This window comes from Spermophilus citellus (genome assembly GCF_964194105.1).
Source record: "Spermophilus citellus genome assembly, chromosome: 3".
NCBI lineage: Eukaryota > Metazoa > Chordata > Mammalia > Rodentia > Sciuridae > Spermophilus > Spermophilus citellus.
In genome coordinates, this window is record NC_138184.1 from 8237380 (window position 1) to 8264613 (window position 27234).

At 37.9% G+C, this 27234-nt stretch overlaps 1 protein-coding gene and 2 pseudogenes across 3 annotated transcripts in view; all 3 read right to left on the reverse strand.

Moving 5' to 3' along the window:
- Positions 1 to 27234, reverse strand: part of LOC308645893 (uncharacterized protein) — a 110281-nt gene that overhangs the window by 79405 nt on the left and 3642 nt on the right. The gene's annotated exons all lie outside the window — the stretch shown is intronic.
- On the reverse strand, positions 4214 to 7034 carry LOC308645042 (vesicle transport protein GOT1B-like; annotated as a pseudogene). The gene is made up of 2 exons: positions 7019 to 7034; positions 4214 to 4708 (listed from the first exon to the last, which is right to left on the reverse strand). The product of its transcript is annotated as a vesicle transport protein GOT1B-like (transcript).
- On the reverse strand, positions 17129 to 18068 carry LOC308644851 (olfactory receptor 7C1-like; annotated as a pseudogene). Its single transcript has one exon. The product of its transcript is annotated as an olfactory receptor 7C1-like (transcript).

Sequence of the window (27234 nt, forward strand, 5' to 3'; positions counted from 1 at the left end):
AAGAAAAATCAACAAATGGGACTGTTTCAAATTAAAAAGTTTCTACATAGCAAAGGAACCAATAGAGTGAAGAGATAGCCTATAGAATGGGAGAAACATTTTATGGGCTACTCTTCCAAAAGGGATTAACATACATACTATATAAGGAACTCAAAAAACTTAATATAAAAAACAGAAACAACCCAATAACTAAATTGGGGAGAAAAAGAGAAGTTTAATAGATTAGACAAAAGGGAATGAAGGGAAAGCAGTAGGGATAGGAATAGGAATATTGAATCCCACCATCATGTATACCCACAAGAATGGAGTCCTAATTAGAATAAGCTATATTCCATCCATCTTTAAATAATTATATCATAATGGATTCTACATAACAACAAAGAACCAATAATAAATAGATAAATAAAATGGAAAACAAAAATACCTTTCCTTCATTGAGAAAAAAATCATTCTAATTAAAGGTAATTGAAAAACAGTCAAACATAGATTATTTTATTGTAAGACAATGATATGAATTTCCTGGATGCAGAATATTTATAAAAACTCTGTGAAAGCTAAGACCATGTTATTGGAATTCAAATAAAGTTGAAAGTTCATACTCACACTTTTATTTGCCAGTTAAATTCATGCATTTTCATAATTCTTTCACATTAACATTTCATTCTGTCACAGAAAGAGGGTTTCATTCAAATACATAGATTATCTTTTTAAAATCATTTTATAACCCTACGCTTGGCTTTAGTGGACTTCAAATTTTGATGAATATGCACATAATCATGAAGCATCACTGATCACACACTAGCATACAGTGCATCTGTCAATAATTCAACAATAACAAATTTAAAAAACACTTCTGAAATGTTTTGTTTTATACAGCGTTATCTGTATCAACCCCATACAAATATAAAGAAACATCTTATACATAAGAACACTTTTGTTATTTTCTATTTTGGCAGGGTTTTTTGCTTTTAGGTTTTGCTCTTTATTTTTTGTTGTTGTTATTTGGTTTTGCTTTGTTTATTTGTATTCCATAGTGTCCTGGTAATATCAGTTCTTTTTATCATGAATCCTATTATGTACAAATAAAGAATTTAGCACCTCAAGATACATCTCCATCAGATTTGAAACTCAGCCTCCTTAACCTAGTTAAAAGAGTTTCATGCTAATCCTTCCCATGAAGGCAAGATTCATTGACTAGTACCATGAGGGAGAGGCCAACAGGAGCTAGAATTAGTGTAGGAGAAAAACAGAACTTTGAGAATTCCTGGACCCCATCCCAGAACCAAAACATAAACTTAGTCCTCTAAGCTGAAACTTTGCATATTGATATCATCCCAACTGACATGGTTGCCCCAGTGATGAGGAAACAATGATGCTGACAGTTCCTCCTCTTTTTACCATCTCCCACAGAACTTACTGGGCAGTACTGCATTTCTGCTGGGGCATTACCAAGGACTATGGATCCAGTGCTCCTCTCCTGCTTAGTGTGGGATGAAACCTCAGGCTCTGTCCTCAGGACTTGAAAAATGGCTCAAGTTTATGAAGATGCCAATGAAGACAGTAGACAATGCTGTGGAGCCACTACACTGGAACTGGCAAAATAAACGGCTAGAAGCACAGGCTAATTAGTTCAGTTGTGCAACCTTGGAGGCTCAATGCACAAAGTGCCTAATTAGCCAATAGGTCCATGATAATTCAATCTCTGAGGACTTGTTCATATTAAAGGAAACAGAAAAAGAGAAAAGTAAAAGTACTTGGTCTGACTTCCAAGTTGTTGGATCTTTATGTAAAACTAAGGCTACTTTTTCTTCACTATAACAATCAAATATGGGATTTGGTATCTGTCAATTCATTGTATTAATCTGAAAATATATGGAGAATTAGATTTCTTGTTCCAGGAATCTCACACTATTTTCATTCCTATATGTCTCTAAGGAGAACTTCATATTTCAATTGATTTTTCCCTTTGCTTGGTTTGGTACTTTACGTACTGAAGATATATGGGTTTTTTACTAGTCCAACTGAATCTTGGTTCTTTTTTCTCTAATGAAATTACATTGATACATTATAAAACCACTGATGTTTACATAAGTTTTTGATAACATACTGTATTTAAATATTCCAGGAGCAGGGCTTGGGTGTAGTTCAGTGGCAGAGTGCTTGCCTAGCATGTATTTGATATTTAGCACCACATAAAACAAATAAAGATACCTGTCCATCTAGAACTACAAAAAATATTTAATAAAATTAAATAAATAAACAAATACTCCAGGAGCTGCAGGAGGAAATTATATTTTAATATTAATTTCTCTTTTTAACCAATACATAATAATTGTACATATTTAAAATACCATGTAATATTTGGATTCAGGTATATATTATGTAATGTCAAATCATAGTGAACATATCTCTTCAAACATCTGTCATTTCTTTATGGTGAAAACATTTAAAATTCTTTTCTGTAGCTTTAAAAAATTACTATATTTTATTTGCTATTCTCAAACTAGAAAACTCTATAATTAATCCTTCCCCATCACTCCCTCCTAATCTTCAAGGCCTCTGATAACTATCATGCTACTGTCAACTTCTGAGACCACCTTTCTGAATGATATAAGGTGGTGCTTGTCTTCAGAGTCTGGCTTATTTATTGTCTTCCCTTTCCATCCATTTTGTCTCAAATGGTAGAATGGCATCCTTTTATGGCTGAATAGTATTCATCGTGTGTATGTCCAACATTTTCTGTATCCATTCATCCATTTATGGACAGTTAGGTTATTTCCATTCCTTCGCTAGTATGTATTGTGCTTCAGTAACCATGGGAGTTAAGATGTCTCTTCAACAGATGTATTTCATTTCCTTTGGGTGCATACACAGCAAATGGATTGCAGAATAATATGGTGGTTCTATTTGTAATTTTTTTAGGAAAACTCCTTGTGTTTTCCACAATAGAAAGCCTGATGCTTTTCTATTCCCAGAAGTGACTTCCCATCACTTCTTCCATGTTCACATTGCTGAAAGGGAGTCTCTAGGTTCATGCCATACATCATGGAAGTCACACAAGGGCATAAGAACAAGGAGATAAGGTCATTGGGAGTATCTTAGCCTCTCCCCACCTCATCTTCTATCAGAACATTGGGCTTGATACAAAGAAAAGTTTAATGCATACATAATGGATATGGGACAAAGTATGCTATTTAGCTGTACATTGATAAATTATAGAAGGAATAAATAAATTATTTTGAGGGGATCCCAAATGGCAGATATATAGAGATAGATATGAGAGGAAGAAGCTGAGTATATTCAGACATTTAGAATACCTGGTCTGTACAAAATGTATTACTAAACCAAAGTCATTTCATATTAGATGGAGGGATAAAATACTAGGGTTATAGCCAAGGATGAATTTACAGCACATGACAAATGAAAACCAAAGATAGTTATACTTGCATAACAAAATGCTTATTTTCACTTCCCCCTCCCATGATCAGTATCCTTGAACAAAAAAGAAACACTAAAACTTTTTTCATTCTATATTGGATGTTCACTTGAGAGTTTTCTGACCATATACTTTTATACACTTGGAGACTTTTTTTCTAGAAAGGAAAGAGTTGATAAATCAGCCCTTTATTCTATGAGTTAATATTGGACATACTATCGGTAGAGGAGAATAGATCCCATTATTCATATTTTTTTCAGAAGAACCACAAACAAAAGTTTTATTTTAACTCCATGTTTACAAAAAAAAATAGTGATTCATACATGAACTGGGTTTTCACTGGGTTTAATACATTAAAATGACATAATCCAACCCTACTCATGCATTACTTTCAGAGATACAGCACAACTGGAAATAGAGTTGCCATTGCAGTGGACATTTCTAAAAAGCAAATGCCTATGGGTGCTCCTGAGCCCTCAAAACAATAATAATAGTAGTAAAAACAGAAGTAACCGACACCACAGTTCTCTAAGAATGGCTGTGTTCTGCACATTGTGGAAAGATAATAAAAATAGCCTTCTAGAGTTTCAATATGCTTCATAACATGGATTTCATCTCCCTTAGTTTGCTTGCTGCCTTCTTAGATCACTTGATTAAAAGCCTGTTTTCATTGCTTCTGTACTAATTGCTGTTGGTCTTTGTAGGCTACATGTTTTAAGCTTCTGTAAAGAACATTACAAGTTATTTGATGTGATTTAATTTTGTACTGAATGTTCTTCAAAGAATTTTATAAACAATACAACATTTTACATGAGTCTTCAAATTCTCTTGTTGTGAAACAATATTGTTGCTTTTTCCAACTTTATCTATAAATGATCTAATTCTAGGTAAATTTAAGAGGGATCCAAGAACTGACATTCTTCTAATAAAGCCAACAACACAGAAGAGAAGCCCCTGAGCAACTTAAAGAATCCATAAATTTCAAAGATCCTGCCTCTCAAAGGCCAACCAATAAGAACTACAAATACACCACCTCAGAAAAATTCTGTAGCTTTCATTTTATGTTTTTGGGAAAAGAATCTGAATGTTCTTTCTAAACTGATTATAAAAGCCTAGACAATCACAAACAAAACATTTCCAATAGCCAGTAGTACTTTGTCAAAAAATGAAAATCATTCCAAACAACAGGAAAAACTGTTAATCCCATTTCAATTTTCTGGGTGTCTATTAAGGAGATCGTGGTTGTAGTGGTGAGGGCAGTGGAGGCAGCACCTCAAAATGCCCAGCGTGGAAAGCTGAGTAGGGAGAAAAGAAGGCAGGAAGCAGCTCAGGAGAGCTGTCACATCTTCCGGAAACATCCACTGTTCATAATTTTAAACCATACATTTCTCTCAAAAGTTGAGAAATTAGAGAACAGAGCATGGAGACACACATATACTTTTCCTATATCCATGCATAATCCCATTCTTCTATATATCTGTCCCCAAAATGCAAACACTGTCAGGAATTTGGTAAGTATATTTTGTCCATGATTTTCTAACACTAGTATTGATTTGCTTATGTGTAATTCTCTTGAAAATCTAGGTAACCAATATACTACTCTATATTACATCTAACATTTTAATAAAATACTGAATTAAAGTCTTTATGTGAAGTACATATATTTAGATATAACATTTCAATGCATAACATTGCCTGAAGATTGGATTTCATTTTATTTTTTAATTTCTCATGACAACAATCCTATGAAAATTCTCACACTTCTCTTATCACACAAGTGAGAATTTGTATATGATGTGTGCCTGCAGGATAGCTGTTTAGAGTTATAAAAAAAAAGATGTCTATTCAATTTTTACTATTTAATGCCTACATTTGTTTTTCCAATAGAAAAAAATCAGGTGCTATCAACTACTTTCTTTTATTAAGATATCAAATAAAGCGAAACTCAGTGGCACACACCTGTAATCCCAGTAACTCAGAAGGCTGAGGTAGGAGGATCACAAATTCAAAGCCAGCCTCAACAAGTGAGGCCCTAAGGAACTTAGTGAGACCCTGTCTCTAAATAAAAAATAAAAGCACCCCTGGGTTCAATCCCCAGTACCAAAACAATACAACAACAAAAAAAGATATCAAATAAGAAGTATTCTTGAAGTCTGTCTAATATAATCACTCCATGAGAGTTCCATGTGAAAATTCTCATCTTCTATAGGAAATAATATTTCTATGTCTCAGATGTCCAAACTTGGTTGTAAAAATGCATTATTATTCATTTTAAAAATTACATATTTATGTCAGAAATGCCTCTATAAACCACTGCTCATGCTGCCACTTCTCAGATGAACTCACTGAATTGCAAGACAAAGAATCAATGCTTCTGCCTTGGTTTGTTCATCTGTGCTTGAGGAGGTTTTACAAGAAAAACTCTAATTTGGCTTTCATGAGGAAACAAAGTCCTGAAAATACAGTCAATAGGCCACGGTCTGAGTCCAATTTCTTTTTGTAACACACTGTAGTACATAAAGAACTCTTCCCTTCTCTGTACTAGCTTTCCTTATCTGGAAATGAGGAGAATAATACTAAACTCTAGAGATGTACAGTGCCTAAACTTAATAAATATTTGTTCATTATTTTGTAAACAGAATTTGAATCATCATTGGAATTTATTCCAGGCTTATTCATAAAATACAATCCTATTCAGTTTTCATGCCCTTTTGTTGTTTATATGGTACAGAAGACAAGTCTCTCAGATCTCAGGCACTGGATCCCAAGAGAATTGAAATAGAAAGTTCTATTCCTTTCAAGTAAAAGAACAATAATGTTTTTTACCTGGGAGTGATCATTGTAGATGAAATTAAATAAACTATATAGAGTCAGGCACTTGGGAAAGTTTAATAAAGTTTCATGACATCATCATTATAGTCATCTTTGTTCTTATCTTCATCCTGACCTTCATGATCATTTTAGAGCACATAAGAGACAGTTTAGAGAGATCCATTTCTTGTGCTAATGAGAGAGATACCCACCAGAGCTACAACTAGTGTGAAAAGAGAACAGAACTCCTCTCAGTCTTGGATCCTGACCAGAACCAAGACTATAAACTAGAATAGTGGTCACAGAGGGTGGGAAGGGTAGCGAGAAGCGGGAAAGAGGGAGATTGGATAACAGGTACTAAAATACAGTTAGCTGGGAGGAATAAATTTTAGTGTTCTATAGCACAGAAGGGTAGGCAAAGTTTACAATAATTTATTATATATTTTATAAAGAACTAGAAGAGAGGCATTTGAATGTTCCCAACACAAAGAAATAAGAAATGTTTAAGGAGATATAAATGCTAATTATCCTGGTTTGATCATGAAATATTATATACATGTATCAAATTATCACATTGTGCTCCATAAACATATACAAAATTATTATGTCAATTAATTTTTAATTTAATTTTTTATTTCATAGGCCTCTGAGTTAAAACTTTGTATTTGGGGGGGGGGCCTCCTATCTGGATACTCCAACTTCTTTTCTGGGTAATGAGAAATTGATGCTCTCTGAGTCCCTTCTGTATCCAGTTTCTTCCACCACACTCACCAGTCAGAGCTGTCATGCTGGGGCATGACCAAGGAGTGATGATCCATTGCCTCTCCCCTGCCTAGTGAGTGGTGAGGAATCAGGCTCCATCCTCAGAATTGGCAGGAGGACAGACTCAGGCATGGACCTCCAATGAGACAATGACTCTGGAAAGAGGAGACACACAGAACCAACTGGACTGGGACCAAGAAGCTGCAGGACATAGGCCGATTGTTTATAGTTGTATGGGTGGGTCTGAGAGCTCCAGAGGCAGATCTCATAATTAGCTCATAAAATTGGTTCATGTAATGCTAATCTCTGAGGACTCATTAATATTAATGGAACAGAAGCATAGGGAAAGTTGGCTATCCCCTCTTACAACTCTTAAGCTTCATAAATATCAAACTCACTTTTTAAGTTCAAACAAAATCAAGAGTTTAATCTCATTAAAAGCATGCAAATTACCAAGAAATTTTGAGAAAATTAGATCGGTATTAAGAATCAGATAGCATATCAGATAGCATAATTATCTCAAGTTAATACTTTTGCCTCTAGAATGAACTGACAGAGGTGTATCAAATCTCTAACAATAATCACATTATTAGACTTCAAGTGTTCAAATCCCCCTTGCAAACACACCCCATAAAGCAGGACATTCCATGGGACTACTAGTAGCTGAGGACAAAGACCAGACTCTCTTGGATAAGGCTAAATTTTCACCACACACATCACAACCTGGGCTTCAAACAAGACTTTCTTAGAGCAAAATGAGCATAGTTGCTGGAACATCTACCTTCAGCATACCTTTTATGTAACAAATAAACCCTATCAGTCTGAGTGTTCCTATCATTTGGAGAAGCCAGTATTGTGTTGAGATACATTGTTTTAAAAACTAACTAATCTACGCTGGGTGTAGTGGCATACACCTATAACCCCAGTGACTTAGGAGGCTAAAGCAAACATTGCAAATTTGTGAGGGCCCTCAGCAATTTAATGAGACCCTGACTCAAAATAAAATTAAAAAGTTCTAGTGATGTAGCTTAATGGTAAAGTGCCCTAAGTTCAAGCCCTAGTAACAATAACAAAAAAAAATACCTTAATCTGTCTAGTAAATACTTTATATACATTTCATTTATTTGTGCTAATGTACTTATCCCTCTCACATAATTTAATGCTATTTGTACCTGCAATAAACTTGTGCAAAACTAACTTAGCTGAAAGTTAACTAAATACATTTCTAAGCATTCTAAATCCTGGCACTAAGGTAACTAAGGTAGTAATGGATTTCCTTCACTAAATAATCCATTTAATCATTGATATTCCCTCATCTCTTTCTTTCTGTCTTTCCTCCTCCCTCACTCCCTGCCCTGGCCCACTTTTATTTTTGTTCATACTTTTTCTCCTTTGGAAGGGACATTAGTTTTGGTCAACATTCTGGTTCAGATTGCCAGCAATAATACTAGTCTAGCAAGTTTCTACCCTTAAGTCCACTCCCATTTATATGGGGGAAAGTTACACAGGTACAAAATTTGAAAGCTATCATGACTACTAGGCAATAAGGGACAGTCACCATGAACCCTAACATTGTCAGATGGGTGAACACAGGGTTCGCCTACTCAAGCCCTAGGAATTCTGACACAGAGGCCTAAAGCTAGGCCTAAAAGTTTTTGCCTTGGAATCACCCCTTCTTCTGGTGCCCAAGGTTTCCACTCTGGCCCTGCCTGGGCTACTGCACTGAGTAAGAAAAAGAAAGTTGAAATAATATGGAGAAGAATTATAGATTTGTGCCAGCATTCTCTCCTTCCCTTCTCCTCTTCCCCAGATCCACAAGAAAAGCAGGTGAATCTATCTAGTTGGGAACAAACTTCAGTGTTGAATGTGAGCTCACACTCGCAAAGGCCCTTCATGCCTTTATCTCTGCCTAATTTAGACAACTCAAGTTATTTCAATTGCCCATTCTACTTTTCTATTAGACCTACTGTAGTTTAGGTAAGTGTCCCCCAAAGGCCCATAAAGGCTTAGTCCCCAGAACAGCACCATTGGGGGGCGGTGGAATCTTTAAGCAGTGGAGTCTAATGGGAGGTCTTCAGAACATGGGGCGCATGCTCACAGGGGATAGTTTGACCCCAGACCCTTCTTCTTCTGTTTCCTAATCATGAGGTGAATGGCTTTCCTTGTCCACATATTCCTGCCATAATATGCTACTTCCGACAGTCCCAAAAGCAACAGAACCAACTGATAATAGACTGAAACCTCCAAAACTATGAGCCAAAACCAAATTTTGCTCTTTATAAGTAGCTTGTCATTTGTTATAGTAATGGAAAACTAACACAAAACTGTTAGTCTAAGGACGAAAGTGTGTTTCTTGGTATGAGGAATGAGACACAGGGGTACAAATTGGTGCCTTGACTTCTGTCTAGTTCTTTTATGGTACTCTGAACATTCACTTTTACCATCTAGTAAGCAAAGCCCAGTCCAGAGTTAAGTTTCTATTCCTGTCAGGATCACTTATGTTCTACACTTGGACATAAATCCAACCCACCAGTCATGTGCAGGGCCTTCCTCTTAAGGATTCTGTCCCCTAACCATATACAGCCTCTTTCTCTCTTGTTGGCACACAGAATGTTCATATGGGCACTCTGTATCTCAGCGGTGCAAGGAAAATATGTCTACCTTCAGGTCATCTACACAGTGCCGTTGCCACATTTGGGTCAGCTTTTTCACTACTGTGCCTAAAAGACCCTATCAGAACAATTGTAAAAGAGGAAAAGTTTGAGGGCTCACAGTTTCAGAGGTCTCACTCCATAAACAGAAGGCTCATCTTCACAGGGTTCAAGGTATGGCAGGACATCATGGAGGAAGAGTGTGGCAGAGGGAAACAGCTCACATTGTGATCAGGAAAGAGAGACAGTCCACTCCTCAGATACAAAATATATATGCCATAGCCATGCCCCCCAGTGAACCACTTCCTCCAGCCACACCCCACCTGCCTCTAGTTACTACTCACTTTAAACCATCAGGAATCAATTCACTGATTATGTTAAAGCTTTGACCTAAACATTTCTCCTCCAAATCTTCTTGCATTATCCCACACATGAGTTTTGGGGGACACCACATCTAAACCATAACTTTCTGCTCCTGGTCCGCAAAAGCTCACTCACATCTGACAATGCAAAACACATTTAGTCCATTCCCAAGAGTCCCCATAGTCTCAACTGTTCCAAGATTGCTCAAAATTCAAGTCCAAGTATTCTGAAGCTCAAGGCAATCTTGCATTGTAAACTCCTGTAAAATTAAAAGCAATTTACAAATATCCAATATACAAAGGTACATAGTAAACAAAAAATAGGGGTATAGAAAGAAGAAAGGGACCAAAGCAAGACAAAAATCCAGCTGGACAAACAAGTCCTGTAGTTCTGTGATCATCCTCTGGAGTACATGTCATGATATCCTCTCCAAAGGGCTTGTATAGCTTCACCTCTGTGGCCTTGATGGCTGCAGTACAAGTAACCTTTATGTTTTCTTGTCTCTGCTCAATTCCTACAGCTTTTCTACATTTTTGACAGTTCTTAATCTCAGGGGTCTCCACTGCAGCTTCAGCTTCCTCCTCAAATCTCCACACCTTGCCTTCTCAGGGAGCACCTTCAGGGAATCTGACCCTGCTACACTTTGCCTGGCTTCCAAGGCCTTCCTCTGAAATCTTGGCAGAAGCCTCCATGACCCCCTAAACATAGCATCCTGCATTCCTGAGGAACTAGCATCATGGGGTTGACACCAAGATCTGCCACCATCTTGAGCAGTAGCCAAGCCTCTAGGGACCTGGATTATTATTCCAGCAGCCTCTGAGTGTCTGGGTGGCTGAACACATTGAAAAAATTTCCTAAGCCCTCTTATGCAAGGATTCCCCCACTGGTCCCTTCTCAAGAGAATTTTCACTTTTACTCCCTTGAGCCTGAGATGGGTGTGGTTTTGCCAGGTCCTGAGATGCCCTCAAGCCATCTTTCTTATTGACTCTGGGCAAAATCTTTAGCATTTCTTTAGTGTCAGTGATGTCTTTAACAACTACAACTTCCTTAGCCCCAGTTTTACTCAGCCTTTCAAGTCCAAGTTTTTTAAATATTTCTGTTCTGCTTTATGCTCCTGAATATCACAATAAACTTGGCTAAAAGCCACCAGCAATACCCATGCCAATTCCTGTAAGCTATGTTGCCTAGGCATTTCTTCTGCCAGATTAATAAATCCATCACTTTTAAAATCAGCATCACAGAGAGTCTCAGGACACAGACAAAATGCAGATAACTTCTTAGCTAGAACATTACAAGAATGGCATCTAGTCTAATTATTAATGGAATCCTCTTTTTCCTCTAAGCCCTCTTGAGCCCTGTCTTCACTGTCCACAGTCCTATTGGCATTCTGGTCTTCTGAGCTCCCACCAGAATCAGCCATTAAGCTTTGCTTACAACAACCTAAAGCATTTCCAGCTTACACTGCTACACATTTCAAAATTCCTCCCACCTATTCAAAATGTTCCAAAAACTTATCAATCACATGATCAGATTAGACACAGCAAAGACCCCACTTCTAAGTGCAAATTTCTGTTTTAGTCAGCTGTTTCACTGCTGTGACTAAAAGACCCGACCAGAACAATTGTAAAGGAGGAAAAGTTTATTTGATGGCCCACAGTTTCAGAGGTCTCAATTCATGGACAGTAGACTCCATTTCTCAGGGCTCAACGTGAGGCAGGACATCATAGAGGAAGAGTGTGGCAGAGGGAAGTAGCTCACATGGTGATCAGAAAACAGAGAGAGAAAGACTTCACTCTCCAGAAGCAAAATATATACCCCATAGCCACATCCCTAGTGAACCACTTCCTCCAGCCACACCCGACCTGCCTCCAGTTACCACTCATTTAATCCCACCAATATGGATACACTGATAAGGTTAAGTCTTTGACTCAATCATTTCTCCTCTAAACCTTCTTGCATTTTCTCACATGAGCCAATGCCACTCATATAATGACACAGATCGACACCTCAAGGGAGCACACCAGAATATCCACTCACTGGTTCCAATCATCTTATGCTCCTAGAAAAGGACTTCTGATCAGCACCAACATGTCCTCTATTACTACCTCCCTTAAATCTCCATAGCGATTTATTTCCCAGAGTCATGCCCCACATAAACATACCTGTAATTGGTCAGTTTGCCCAACATAGCTAGGCCATTGGCCAAAACCTATGAGGTAGTAAATATACAAGTAGATAGGCAAACACCATGCAATTCAGCTCACTGAGATGATTTGTCTCTATCTTCCTCTCAGAGTGGCAGCCTACCATCTGTTCAGCTTGTAACTGCCATCCATAAACCAAGTAGTTAATCAGTTTAGACTATACATAGAGCACTGCCCAAATGCCAATGGAAGTGGACATTTCCTTGGATGGTTGCAAAGGCTACATGCTCATAAGTACTTGCTTGCATTTATCCAGTAATACATTCCTGTATAAATCATTTCCATTTCATTATGGAACTTATCTAGGTACCCACCTCCTCATTTGTGCATTTCTCTGACATTACCTAAGACATTATAGATATTCCAGGTTTCAATATTATTGTAAGCACTTTAGCCTTAGGGGTAGTGTGTTAATCTTTTCAGGGGGTTATAAAGAATACCATAAACCAGGTAGATTATAACCAACAGAAACTTATTTTTCACAGTTCTGGAGACCAAGAGGTCTAATATCAAAGAATCTGATGAAGGTCGCTTTCATAGACAGTGCCTTCTTACTGTGCCCTTACATGGGAGAAAAGGCAAAGCAACTCCCTTGGAGCCTCTTTTATAAGAGCATCATGAGGGCAACACTCTCATACTCTAATCACTTCCCAATGGTACCCTTTCTAATGCCATCACATTGGTGATAAGGTTTCATCATATTAATTTGTAGGAGGATAAACCTTCAGATCATAGCAGACTATTTCAATTAGTAACTACAATCAAGAGAGTAATTATCTCTCAAATGGAAGTTTTCAGGACTAAAATTCCGGTGGTCACTACAGGGTGGTGATCACAAGTTTTTCCAAACAAAAGTTGAATAAAGAAACTATAAAACTCAATAATACAATTAATAACCTAGACTTAATTGACATGTATAGAATATACCACCCAACATCAAGCAGTTACACTTTTTTCTCAGCAGCACATGGATCCTTCTCAAAAATAGATCATATATTATGTCACAGGGCAACTCTTGGACATTATAAAGGAGTAGAGATAATACCATGCATCTTATCTGATCATAATGGAATGAAACTGGAAATCAACGATAAAAGAAGGAAGGAAAAATCATGCACCACTTGGAGAATGAACAATAGGTTACTGAATGATCAATGGGTTATAGAAGACATCAAGGAGGAAATTAAAAAATTCTTAGAGATAAATGAAAACACAGACACAACATATCGGAATCTATGGGACCAATGAAAGCAGTTATAAGAGGAAAATTCATTGCCTGGAGTTCATTCCTTAAAAAAAGGAAAAACCAACAAATAAATGATCTCACACTTCATCTCAAAATCCTAGAAAAAGAAGAGCAAAACAACAGCAAAAGAAGTAGAAGGCAAGAAATAATTAAAATCAGAGCTGAAATTAATGAAATCAAAACAAAAGAAACAATTGAAAAAATTGACAAAACTAAAAGTTGGTTCTTTGAAAAAATAAATAAGATCGACAGACCCTTAGTCATGCTAACGAAGAGAAGAAGAGAGAGAACTCAAATTACTAGCATACGGGATGAAAAAGGCAATATCACAACAGACACTTCAGAAATACAGAAGATAATTAGAAATTATTTTGAATCCTTATACTCCAATAAAATAGAAGATAGTGAAGGCATTGATAAATTTCTTAAGTCATGATCTACCCAGATTGAGTCAGGAGGATATAGACAACCTAAACAGACCAATATCAATTGAGGAAATAGAAGAAGCCATCAAAAGACTACTAACTAAGAAAAGCCCAGGACGGGATAGGTATACAGCAGAGTTTTACAAAACCTTTAAAGAAGAACTAATACCAATACTTTTCAAGCTATTCCAGGAAATAGAAAAAGAGGGAGAACTTCCAAATTCATTCTACAAGGCCAACATCACCCTGATTCCTAAACCAAAGATACTTTAAAGAAAGAAAACTACAGACCAATATCTCTACTGAAGCTAGATGCAAAAATCCTCAATAAAACTCTGGCGAATTGGATACAAAAACATACCAAAAAAATTGTGCACCATGATCAAGTAGGATTCATCCCTGGGATGCAAGGCTGGTTCCATATACAGAAATCAATAAATGTTATTCACCACATCAATAGACTTAAAGATAAGAACCATATGATCATCTCGATAGATGCAGAAAAACCATTCGACAAAGTACAGCATCCCTTTATGTTCAAAACTCTAGAAAAACTAGGGATAACAGGAACATACCTCAATATTGTAAAAGCTATCTATGCTAAGCCTCAGGCTAGCATCATTCTGAACGGAGAAAAATTGATGACATTCCCTCTAAAATCTGGAACAATACAGGGATGCCCTCTCTCACCACTTCTGTTCAACATAGTTCTCGAAACACTGGCCAGAGCAATTAGACAGACAAAAGAAATTAAAGGCATAAAAATAAAAAAGAAGAAGAACTTAAATTATCACTATTTGTAGATGATATGATCCTATACCTAGAAGACCCAAAAGGGTCTACAAAGAAACTACTAGAGCTAATAAATGAATTCAGCAAAGTAGCAGGATATAAAATCAACACGCATAAATCAAAGGCATTCCTGTATATCAGCCTCAAATCCTCTGAAATGGAAATGAGGACAACCACTCCATTCACAATATCCTCAAAAAAATAAAATACTTGGGAATCAAGCTAACAAACGAGGTGAAAGACTTATACAATGAAAACTACAGAACCCTAAAGAGAGAAATAGAAGAAGATCTTAGAAGATGGAAAAATATACCCTGTTCATGGATAGGCAGAACTAACATCATCAAAATGGTGATATTACCAAAAGCTCTCTATAGGTTTAATGCAATGCCAATCAAAATCCCAACGGCATTTCTTGTAGAAATAGATAAAGCAATCATGAAATTCATGTGGAAAAATAAAAGACCCAGAATAGCAAAAACAACTCTAAGCAGGAAGTGTGAATCAGGCAGTATAGCGATACCAGACTTCAAACTATACTACAGAGCAATAGTAACAAAAACAGCATGGTACTGGTACCAAAACAGGCGGCTGGACCAATGGTACAGAATAGAGGACACAGAAACCAATCCACAATATTACAACTATCTTATATTTAATAAAGGGGCTAAAAGCGTGCAATGGAGGAAGGATAGCATCTTCAACAAATGGTGCTGGGAAAACTGGAAATCCATATGCAACAAAATGAAACTGAATCCCTTTCTCTCGCCATGCACAAAAGTTAACTCAAAATGGATCAAGGAGCTTGATATCAAATCAGAGACACGGCGTCTGATAGAAGAAAAAGTTGGCTACGATCTACATACTGTGGGGTCGAGCTCCAAATTCCTCAATAGGACACCTATAGCACAAGAGTTAATAACTAGAATCAACAAATGGGACTTACTCAAACTAAAAAGTTTTTTCTCAGCAAAAGAAACAATAAGAGAGGTAAATAGGGAACCTACATCCTGGGAACAAATTTTTACTCCTCACACTTCAGATAGAGCCCTAATATCCAGAGTATACAAAGAACTCAAAAAAATTAAACAATAAGAAAACAAATAACCCAATCAACAAATGGGCCAAGGACCTGAACTGACACTTCTCAGAGGAGGACATACAATCAATCAACAAGTACATGAAAAAATGCTCACCATCTCTAGCAGTCAGAGAAATGCAAATCAAAACCACCCTAAGATACCATCTCACTCCAGTAAGATTGGCAGCCATTATGAAGTCAAATAACAACAACAAGTGCTGGCGAGGATGTGGGGAAGGGGGTACACTTGTACATTGCTGGTGGGACTGCAAATTGGTGCAGCCAATTTGGAAAGCAGTATGGAGATTTCTTGGAAAGCTGGGAATGGAACCACCATTTGACCTAACTATTCCCCTTCTCTGTCTATTCCCTAAAGACCAAAAAAGAGCATACTACAGGGACACTGCTATATCAATGTTCATAGCAGCACAATTCACAATAGCAAGACTGTGGAACCAACCTAGATGTCCTTCAATAGACGAATGGATTAAAAAAAATGTGGCATTTATACACAATGGAGTATTACTCTGCATTAAAAAATGACAAAATCATAGAATTTGCAGGGAAATGGATGGCATTAGAGCAGATTATGCTAAATGAAGCCAGCCAATCCCTAAAAAACAAATGCCAAATGTCTTCTTTGATATAAGGAGAGTAACTAAGAACAGAGTAGGGAGGAAAAGCATGAGAAGAAGATTAACATTAAACAGGGATGAGAGGTGGGAAGGAAAGGGAGAGAGAAGGGAAATTGCATGGAAATGGAAGGAGACCCTCAGGGATATACAAAATTACTTACAAGAGGAAGTGAGGGGAAAGGGAAAAAAACAAGGGGGATAAATTAATTATAGTAGATGGGGTAGAGAGAGAAGAGGGGAGGGGAGGGGAGGGGAGGGGGGATAGTAGAGGATAGGAAAGGCAGCAGAATACAACAGACACTAGTATGGCAATATGTAAATCAGTGGATGTGTAACCAATGTGATTCTGCAATCTGTATACAGGGTAAAAATGGGAGTTCATAACCCACTTGAATCACAATGTGAAATATGATATATCAAGAACTATGTAATGTTTTGAACAACCAACAATAAAAATTATTTTTAAAAAAAGGAATGCAAACATCAAGTTGAGATGTAGTGATGTAAAATGTAAAAGGAGGAGAGGTGGGGAATACAACTGAGGGTAACAGAGTGACATAAAAGTTTCAGACAAAGTACTCACAGGGATATTTTTATTAAAGACAGAGAAACAGAGTGGGTGAGGGGTGAAAGCCTATATAATTTAGAGGCAGAATTTCTTGACGCAGAATTTCTTTTGCTGGTACTTTTGCCAGCTCAAGAGCCCAGGAACAGTATTCTTGTCACTGAACATAAAATGTTCTGCCAAGAAGTTTCTTCAGGGCCCTCTTAATATCTGTGTTCCTCAAGCTATAGATAAAGGGGTTCAGCATGGGGGTTACCACAGTATACATCATGGAGGCCATCATGCCCTTCCAGGAAGATGATGATGCTTCAGAACTGAGGTATATACCAAGACCTGTCACATAGAATAAAGAAACCACAGATAGATGAGACCCACAGGTAGAAAAAGCTTTATATTTTCCATATGTTGATGGAATTCTCAGGATGGAAGAGAGAATCCGGGTATAAGAGAAAAGGATCCCTGAAAAGGGAACAAATCCAAGAAGGCCAGTCACCATGTAGAGTATTATGTGATTGATCAGTGTGTCTGAAAAAGCTAACATGAGGGCCTGAGAAAGTTCACAGTAAAAGTGTCGAATTTCCCAATTGGTACAGAAGGATAGACGCAGCATCAACAGACTCTGGATCAGAGAATATGACAAGCTGATTAACCAGGATGTAAGAACCAGGAGGCCACACAGATGGGAGTTCATGATGACTGGATAGTGTAGGGGATGACAGATGGCTACAAACTGGTCATAAGCCATCACAGTGAGAAGGAAGGTATCCATGCCTCCAAAAACCATAAAAAAAATACATCTGGGTGATGTAGCCTGCATAGGTGATGGATCTGATCTGTGTCTGAATGTTCACCAGCATCATTGGGACGGTTGTAAAGATGAAACCAATGTCAGCAAAGGACAAATTGAAGAGAAAGAAGCACATGCTCTTATGAAGATGGGAATCTGAGACAATGGCTATGATGATGAACAAGTTCCCAAGGAAGGTGACTATAAATATGGATAGGAACAATCCAAATAAAATTAGTTGATGCTCTGAGTCTTGGAAAAATCCCAGGAGTATAAATTCTAAAACATTTGTTTGATTTCCTAGTCCCATGTTGTTGACACATCAGCTAGACAAATTAAAGAGAAAGAACATGAAATAGACACCAGACAGACTATCTCAGCTTCTTTATTTCTTCAGGTAAAAAATTGGGCATGAAATCCTTAATATTATAGAATCTAGAAAACCTACATTCTCTCATTCATTATAGGCAACATTTCATGATATTGACAAATCCATGTCTATTGGCCTATGGGAGACTCACCCATTCCCTTTGATTCTGCCTTAGAATTAATAACTACAGAAAGTTAGAAGAAATTTTAGATCTTAGGGATAAAACAATCCACACCTGCTCCAATACACATGGGGCCCAGAGACCTAAAGAAAGGTCTGAGTTATCTTCCTTGTGTGTGGCAGGACAGGGACTCAGAGGAGGGTCAGATGACTTTGAGCAATAAGAAAATTTGAAAGGAGGGGAAATATCTGAAAAAAATACTTCAGGATAAGCAGGATGAGCAGGATTTCAGTTTCCAAAGGAAAGGAAGAAATAACAGAAGAGGAGGTCAAAAGGAAGGAAGAGAGACAGGGAGAGAGCAAGGCAAGGAGGGAGGAAAAGAAAATATTTTCAACAAATAATAAACCATGTTAACAAATGATTAGTAGGTAGTGTACCTGTGACACTCAACAATCTACAGAAACAAGTGCTTTCTGCACATTTGCTACATGCTATTGTACAGGTACTCTTCACCTATAATAAATCAATTGATTGGTCAAACAGTCAAGGAAAACATAATTATCAAGGTTTAAACCATTGCAATGCCATAAAAAAAGACATGGAAAAGGTCACAAAGAGTTGTGGGGATTTCGGTTTGGCCCTGGTTTTGATTTTTTATTTTGGTTTGGTTTTCATTTTGGTTTCGGGAGTTTGGGGGTGAGTAGTTGTTGTTATTGTTTGGGGTTTTTTACTGTTCTTGTTTTGTTTTGCTTGCTTGCATTAAGGATCAAACACAGGGACGCTCACATGCTAACATTCAGCTACAACCCCAGCCCTCTGTATTATTTTTTTTTTGATACAAGGTCTCAATAAGTTGCCCAGGCTGCCAATATTTCTAAAATGAAAAACTGGTTATTTTATTTCCCTGCCTGAAATTTTTAGATGTCTTTCTGATGCTGTTCAGGATGATACAACAAAATATCACAATTCTGTGGTTAACAAACAACAGAAATTTATTTCTCTCTGTTCTGATGACTGGAAAGTCCACTATTAAAGCAGTGAGGGACCCAGTGTCTTATGGGAGCCCATTTTCTTTGTTCATAGATGGCACTATCTTGATGTGTCCTCACATGGTGGGAGAGGGTGAAAAAGCTCCTTTGAGCCTATTCTATAAGGACACTAATCCCATTCATGAAGCTTCACTCTCAAGACGTAATTACCTGCCAAGAGGTCCCATATCCTAATACCATGGCCTTGAGGATTAGGATTTCAACATGTGAATTTTTTTTCAGGCCAGTCATTCTGAAAATACCTGGAATTCTTGATCTGTCATGGGTGTACTCTGATCCTACAACCTCATTTCTCAGCACTTCTCAACTGTTACTCTAAATTCTGAACATATTGAAAACCTTCCTTGTATCAAAATGGGACAGAGCCTCCTATATAACCATGATTTTCAAGCACTCTTCCCTTTAATTTCTTCCTGTATTTCTATACTTGACATAGCTCTCCCCTGTTTAGGCTATTTCCAACCCCATCCATCCTCAATTCCAACAGATTTATTGGCATAGAGGATAACTCATATTGTTTGGGGCTAAATTAATGAATGGATGAGCCCACAATTTTTTCCATTGCTGTGACTCATCTAGTATACCCTGGGTGTCTGTTACTCCAAAATCTTCAGCAACCCTTGCCCCCAAGGGAGTTAATATACAGAGATGTGATAAAAGGAATCAAAAGTTTTTCAAAGAGCAAAGGAAGAGAGAAGAGGGAATGTTTTCACTCATTAAATAACTAGGCCCTCCTCTCAAGCCTAGGCAGGATATATCCCCAAGTTAGCACATCCCAGGACGCAACAGTGTAGCCAGCCCATCTTCTCTTGCCCTTCTACTTACTCTCTCACCAGGAATCCTTTCCCAAAGAAGTATCAGCAAATTCCCCTCCACAAGCTTTGTCTGAGTCACTTACATACATGTCCCTGGATTTCTGTCCTCTTTTACAATGAAAACAAAAGGAAGAATAAATAGAGGAATCACACATTTACATGAAATTCACAAAGAACTGTCATAACAGTAGTTCTGGTAGAATTATAAATAAGGAGAGACATCATTTCCATTCCTGTCTTGGAAGTTCCTCAGTGTTTACATTTGTCCTTTCACTTGCATGTAGAACAGCTGAATACTTTCCATCTCTGATTGAGGAAGTCCTCTCTCTGTGTTCTCTCCCCAAACACCACTTTCCCAAAGAGAACAATAAAAGGCAAATAGATGAGAACATTCCCTCCCTCTGCTGTGTCTGGTTGCAGGAGCCTCAGAACATAAATAAGAAAAGAGCCATGCCGGGAAAATGCCCTCCTCTCCTTCCCAGTGCTATGCCAAGCATCCCCCCTATCCATTCAGGTGCCTATGAGAACAGTGGGATATCAGTCTTCCACAAGTAATTAATGAGCACCAGAGAGGAGAGTACTCCAAAGTATTCTTATGACCTCTGCTGATTTGGGGAATGGTTAATGAAAGGATTGGCCCCTGAAGCTGGAATCTCTTCTCAGCTCTATATTAGGTCCTCTGAGAAAAAGATATAAAGTCTACACAAACATTCAGGTTTTTGAAGGGAAGTTCTTTTATGGAAGCACTTCTCCCTTAAATGTTTCTGCTGAGAACCATGGATACAGGAGAAGTGGGGAAGAAGGCCAGGTCTGTCAGGAGAAACAAGGGTGTTACTAAGCACGTGACAGTGACAGCAGAATTCAGAAAGGCTTGTTCTAGGCTATGGAATAATGAAGACTTTGGAGTTCATGGGTCAGACAACAAAAAATGACTAGAAAAGAACAAGAATTTACTACAAAGCATCCATTTGTAAAACCCAGACTGGTAACTCTAACACTGGACTGTGTTATCCACAGCAATTCTGTGCTGTCAGGGTGCCCTAACGACCAACACAGAGTAACCCTCCCCATAACCTCCTCAGCTATCCACCCAAATACTATACAATCAAAGTAAAACTTCACTCTACAAAGGCAAGTTTAAGCAACTAATCTAGGCATTCTACTTTCCAAGCAAATATTCTTGAGAGCTCCCTCTCCATGAATATCATCTCTTTTCCCTCATCACTTACTGGGCTATGTAGGCTTGGCAGCATGGACCCACTGCAGGGCCAACTTCCTCGAATTGTGTTCTTGATGAAGACAGAAGATCTGTCCACTGAAAGAGCAGGGAGACAGAGCCAGGCATATGGTATGGGGTCTGGCTGACTTCTTCTGGAGAAGGCATGAGTGTCTTATCCTGGCACTTAAAGGCCTTGGTAACTATAAGCTGATGAGTTTCAAGTTGCATGCCAGAGGCTGTATCCCCACTGAAGTTTATTAAACAAATTGATCATTGGTATGTTCCTTCCTTGATCAGTTTGGCTCCATAAGGGCAGGAATGCAAAGGAAGAAGTCTCTAACTCCTCAATTCCTTATTCCAGGGAGACTAACTGTAGGCCCATCAGGATTCCTCTCTCCTGTGTTCCTCTCCTCTGGGAAGAGTCACTAGTCTTGCTAGATTCCCTCTTGGAGACAAATGTCACCATTTTCCACTTACAGTTTCCTAATCAGGCAGATGGCTGAGTAGCAAAGGGTCTCAGGATTCACTAGGGTAGGGATTCTCAAAATTTGGCCTACACCAGGATGACCATGAGGACTTGTTTAAATTCAGAGTAATGAGACCCACTCACCCCAGTTTCTGTCTCAGTAGGTCTAACTTTGAGTCTGATAATTCGCATTTTGGGCAAGTTTCAATTTTTATATCCCCAAGACAGTCTTTTTTATCAAAGAGAGAGAGAGAGAATTTTTTAATATTTATTTTTCAGTTTTCGTTAAACACAACATCTTTATTTTATTTTTATGTGGTGCTGAGGATTGAACCTAGCACCCCGCGCATGCCAGGGGAACACACTACCACTTGAGCCACATCCCCAGCCCCCAAGACAGTCTTTGAGAAACACTATCCTGGGATTTAGGTTTCTCAAAAGCATCAACTTGGGCTTTGCTAATATACAGCCTCCTACTCTATCCAAGACTTACCTTGTCAATATCTTCAGGGAAAGATCTCAGAATCTACTTTTTAAATATTTCAAGTGGTTTTTAAACTTTTCATTAATTTTTATTGTGGTAAAATATAAGTAGCAAAACATGCCATTGTCACGATTTTTCAGTGCATGCTTCAGTGGCACCATGTGTATTCACAATGCTGTGCGGCAGCACTGCTGTCCATTTCCCAGGCTTTTAATCATACCAAACATAACTTTTATTTCCATTAAACAGTAACTCACCATACTCCTCCACCTCCAGCCCCTGGCAACCACTATGGCTCTTTCTATGCTTATGAATTCCCTCTTCTAGGTTTCTCCATCTAAAAGGTGAATACATGGAGGTAGCCTTTTTATTGCCTAATGATGTTCATCATGTGTCACATAATCAGGAAAAGAACAAATTTTAAAAGGAAGAATTGAATCTTTATTTTACCATAGAGTGTAATATTTTAGTTTTCATATACAATATTATCTAACCTCAATATTGGAAGCAATATCAAGTCAATGGTATGTTCCTTCCTTGATCAGTTTGGCTCCTTGGATCTACCTATCATAATTTCAATTTGATATTACATTTTGAGGGATCTAACCATAATTATTTCAATTTGATATGATACTTTTTGCTACTGATCCAGCATTCTAAATTTTCTCATTATGTTCTTTTTTTTTTAAAGAGAGAGTGGAGAGAGAGAGAGAGAGAGAGAGAGAGAGAGAGAATTTTTTTAATATTTATTTTTCAGTTTTCGGCGGACACAACTTCTTTGTTTGTATGTGGTGCTGAGGATCGAACCCGGGCCGCACGCATGCCAGGTGAGCACACTACTGCTTGAGCCACATCCCCAGCCCTAAATTTTCTCATTATTCAATCTCTTCCTTTCCAGCAAACCTCTAAAACACATGCCACTTGGTCACTTGTTCTCCCAAAATTACTCTCTGTCATTTACCCACACATACACACACCATCCTTTCTTGTATATCCATTGTAATTAGGTATGGATTTGAGTTTTCCTCATGTGGCTCTCAACATCTCCATTTAAATGTGATATATGTCCATATATCATATATGATGAGCGCTCATGAAAAAATTGATCCAAATATTTTTTTTATTCACGTGATTTAAATGGTTTAATTTAAATTGGGTAAACAACTGTTGAGGATTGTTTAATATGTAAACAAAAAAGGAGGTTAACAGATCTGTTTGTTTACTTTCACCTTTCCTTTTCATTATATTTAATAATTCTGTTCAAGACAATGTAAATTGTTAAGAAAATTGTTTTCTTTTAGTGCCTTCTGGAATGTTACATAATTTTTTCTTTAGCCATTATTGCCAGAATTCCTATCTTCATCCCAGTGCTGGTGAAGACAAAGATAAAACCAATCTACAGCTTCTGCAATAGCCATCACTGAACTGCTTCCAGAACTTCCCTGGACTATGTATCATTTGTATGCATTGTGAACTCACTTGTATGCATTGTGAACTATTTGTTGGTGCAGTGACTTGTGGTAGTGTTGGGGTATTTTTGCTGATGGTGTCATCGGTGGTACAATTTTTCCAAAAGGAGCCATCAATTGGCTTGGTGTATCTTCCTCCCTTCTGCTTGTCATGGTCATTCAGCTAAAATTTGGGGGCCAACAGAGGTGTGGCAAAGAATCTCACCCCCCCCCCACTGGTACAAAGACCTATCCACAGGTGTGGCTGTATACTGGACCCGTAGTCAGTGACGGGTAAGATCCAATTGCAATGGTACCAACCTAAGTCAGGAGGCTCACGCCTTGAGGTCAGCTCATCCGATAACGGGTAAGAACCATATGTACTATTGGACAACCTAAGGCAGGCACGGTCCCTAAGCCACATGCTTGTTGTTTAAACAGAGAGGGGGAGATGTTGAGAGCAACAGCCGAAGGGGCCCCAGCAAACTTCTAGCTGCCAGCTGATAATTGGCTCACAGCGGCCCCAGCAACTTCTAGCTGCCAACTGATTGGCTCCTCTGTGGTGATGCTCATTGGGCTGTTTCCCTGCCCTTTCAGACCACAGAGCTGCTCATTGGGGGACTTTTTTGGCTCTGCCCACGTGACCCAGCCAATCGGCCTCAAGAGCAGGAGGAGTGGGGGAGGTGGAGAGGCTTGTGGGAAGCCAGTGGTGGCAGTTGGGCTCTGAAGGTTTTTCCTGAGGAGCTGTTTTGTTTGGCGTGTGTGGTTCTAAAAATAAAGTTTGTTTCTTTTGACAAGTGCTCCTGAATTGTGCCCAGCCAGACTGCAGCAAAAAATATTCAACATCTCTAATTGTCAACTAAATGCAAATCAAAACCATGTAAGTCACATCTTTTATAATGGTTATTAACAAAAAGTCAAAATATAACAAATGTTGGTACGGGTATGGAGAAAAGGAAACCTATGTACTTTGCTTGTGGGAATGTAAACTGGTGGTATATCCATTATAGAATGCCATATGGAAGTTCCTAAAAATAAACACACACACATACACGCGCGCGCACACACACACACACACACACACACACACACAATCATGTGACTCAGCAATTCCTTTTCAGTGTATATCCCAAGGAATAAAATATTTGCACTTTTACACTAACTTCAGCATTATTCACAATAGCCAAAATATAAAGCAACGTGTGTGTTGACACATGAATGGTGAAGGAAAATGAGATACACACGCACACAGTACCCAAGGTGTGGAAACAACCCAAGTATTCTTCAAAAGATGAATCAATAAACAAAAGACAATATATACATACAAGGGAATATTATTTAGCCTTGAAATTCTGGAAATTCTGACACATACTACAGCATGGATGAACCTTGAAGACATTATGATGAGTGAAATTATCCAGTCACAAAAGGACAAATACTGTATGACTCCACTCATGTAATATCCCTAGAGCAGTCAAATTCACAGAGACAAGAAATAGAATGGTCATTGTTAGGGTCTGAGGTAGGTGGAAATGGGTAATTATTGTTGAATATGTACAGAATTTCACACAGGGAAGATGAAAAATGTTCTGGAGATAGTGGAGATGGCTGTACAACATTGTGAAGGAATTTAATGCCACTAAATTATGTACTTAAAAATGGCTAAAATAGTTATTTCTTGTATTGTATACCATAATTATAAAATAATAAGGCAACATTACCTTTGCAAATTCCAAGACTTTTGGCAATCACTTACTTTTGTTTCAGAGTAGATCAGACACCAAAGTGTCTTATTGCAGTTTGTTAGAGACAGTGAATCAGAACTCTAATTTAGCCATTTTTTATGAGAGTATCTCTTATCACTGGCTAGTATGACTTCTTCTCTGTAAACAGCATTCCCTTCTCTGATATCAGTACTAAGGAGTGAAGTTGGTAGACAACTTAGCTTAATAGCAAAAAGACAAATAAAAATAAAGTATACATTGGTCAAGATCAAATAACTTGGCTGGGGTTGTAGCTCAATTGGTAGGGCGCTTGCCTTTCATGAATGAGGCCCTGGGTTTAATCCTCAGCACAACACAAAAATAAATAAATAAAAATAAAGACATTGTGTCCATCTACAACTAAAAAAAATTTTTTTTAAAAAAAGATATCAAATAACTACCTCAGAAACTATACACAACATATCTAAAAGCAAGATGAATTCCCCTATAGTGGATGCAGACCAAACATCAAAGACAGTTCTTGCCAACAGAAGAGATAAAAAAGCAATGTTTAAAAGTGAAGTTCTAAAGATACTGTTATTAATGAAAGGAAAAAGCTTCCATTTGCTGAGGTAAGTATAAAATGGTGAATGTGGGGCAACATAATATTTTATTAATCAGCAGAGAAGACTAGCTATGTTGTTGGAGGACAGTATAGGTAATTAAATAATATAAATAGTTATAGGTAAATAAACATTATTTGCCTACATTAGAAATATTGGGTAAAATCACATTTCCTGTTGCTAAGGTGAGCTTTTTTAATATTTAGTTTTAGTTTTAGGTGGATACAATATCTTTATTTTACATTTATGTGGTTCTGAGGATCAAACCCAGTGCCTCTTGCATGCTAGGCAAGCACTCTACCACTGAGCCACAACCCCCACCCGCTGAGGTGAGCTTTTTTAACAGCCTCTCCTCTTGTGGGCTCACATCACTTTAAGGTCTTCAGTATTTCTGTAACCCTAGCAGTTTAGGAGGCTGAGGTAGGAGGATTATGAGTTCAAAGCCAGCCTCAGTAACTCAATGAGAGTCTGTCTCTAAATAAAATATAAAAAGGACTGGGAGCCAGGTGCAGTACCATACACCTGTAATCCCAGCAGCTCAGGAGCCTGAGGCAGGAGGATCAGAAGTTCAAAGCTAGCCTCAGCAATGGTGAAGCACTACACAACTCAGTGAGACCCTGTCTCTAAATAAAATAGAAAATATGGCTGGAGATGTGGCTCAGTGGTTGAGGGCCCGAAGTTCAATCCCCAGTACCAAAAAATAAATAAAAACTAGAGGGGGTATGGGGTTAGAACTGATGACGGAATGTGATGGACATCATTAACCAAAGTACATGTATGAAGACATGAATTGGTGTGAATATACTTTGTATACAACCAGAGGTATGAACATTTTTTGGTCTATATGTGTAATATGAATTGTAATACATTCTGCTGTCATATATAAATTAAAAATTAATTTAAAAACAAAAATAATAATAAATAAAAATTAAAAAGTGCCGGGGATGTAGCTCATGGCTACGCACCCCTGAGTATAAAAAGAAAAAAAATTCCCAGTACCAAAAAAAAGATCTTTAGTTATGCTCACTAGTAAAAGACTCAAACATAATAATCATCTTTGAACTAGTCATGGGGTTAGAGCAATAGTTCTCAAACTTGGTGGCACATTAAAACAACCTGGATCACATAAAAATCTTCATGCTAAGCGAAACTACAGTCCAATTAATCAGAATTTGCAG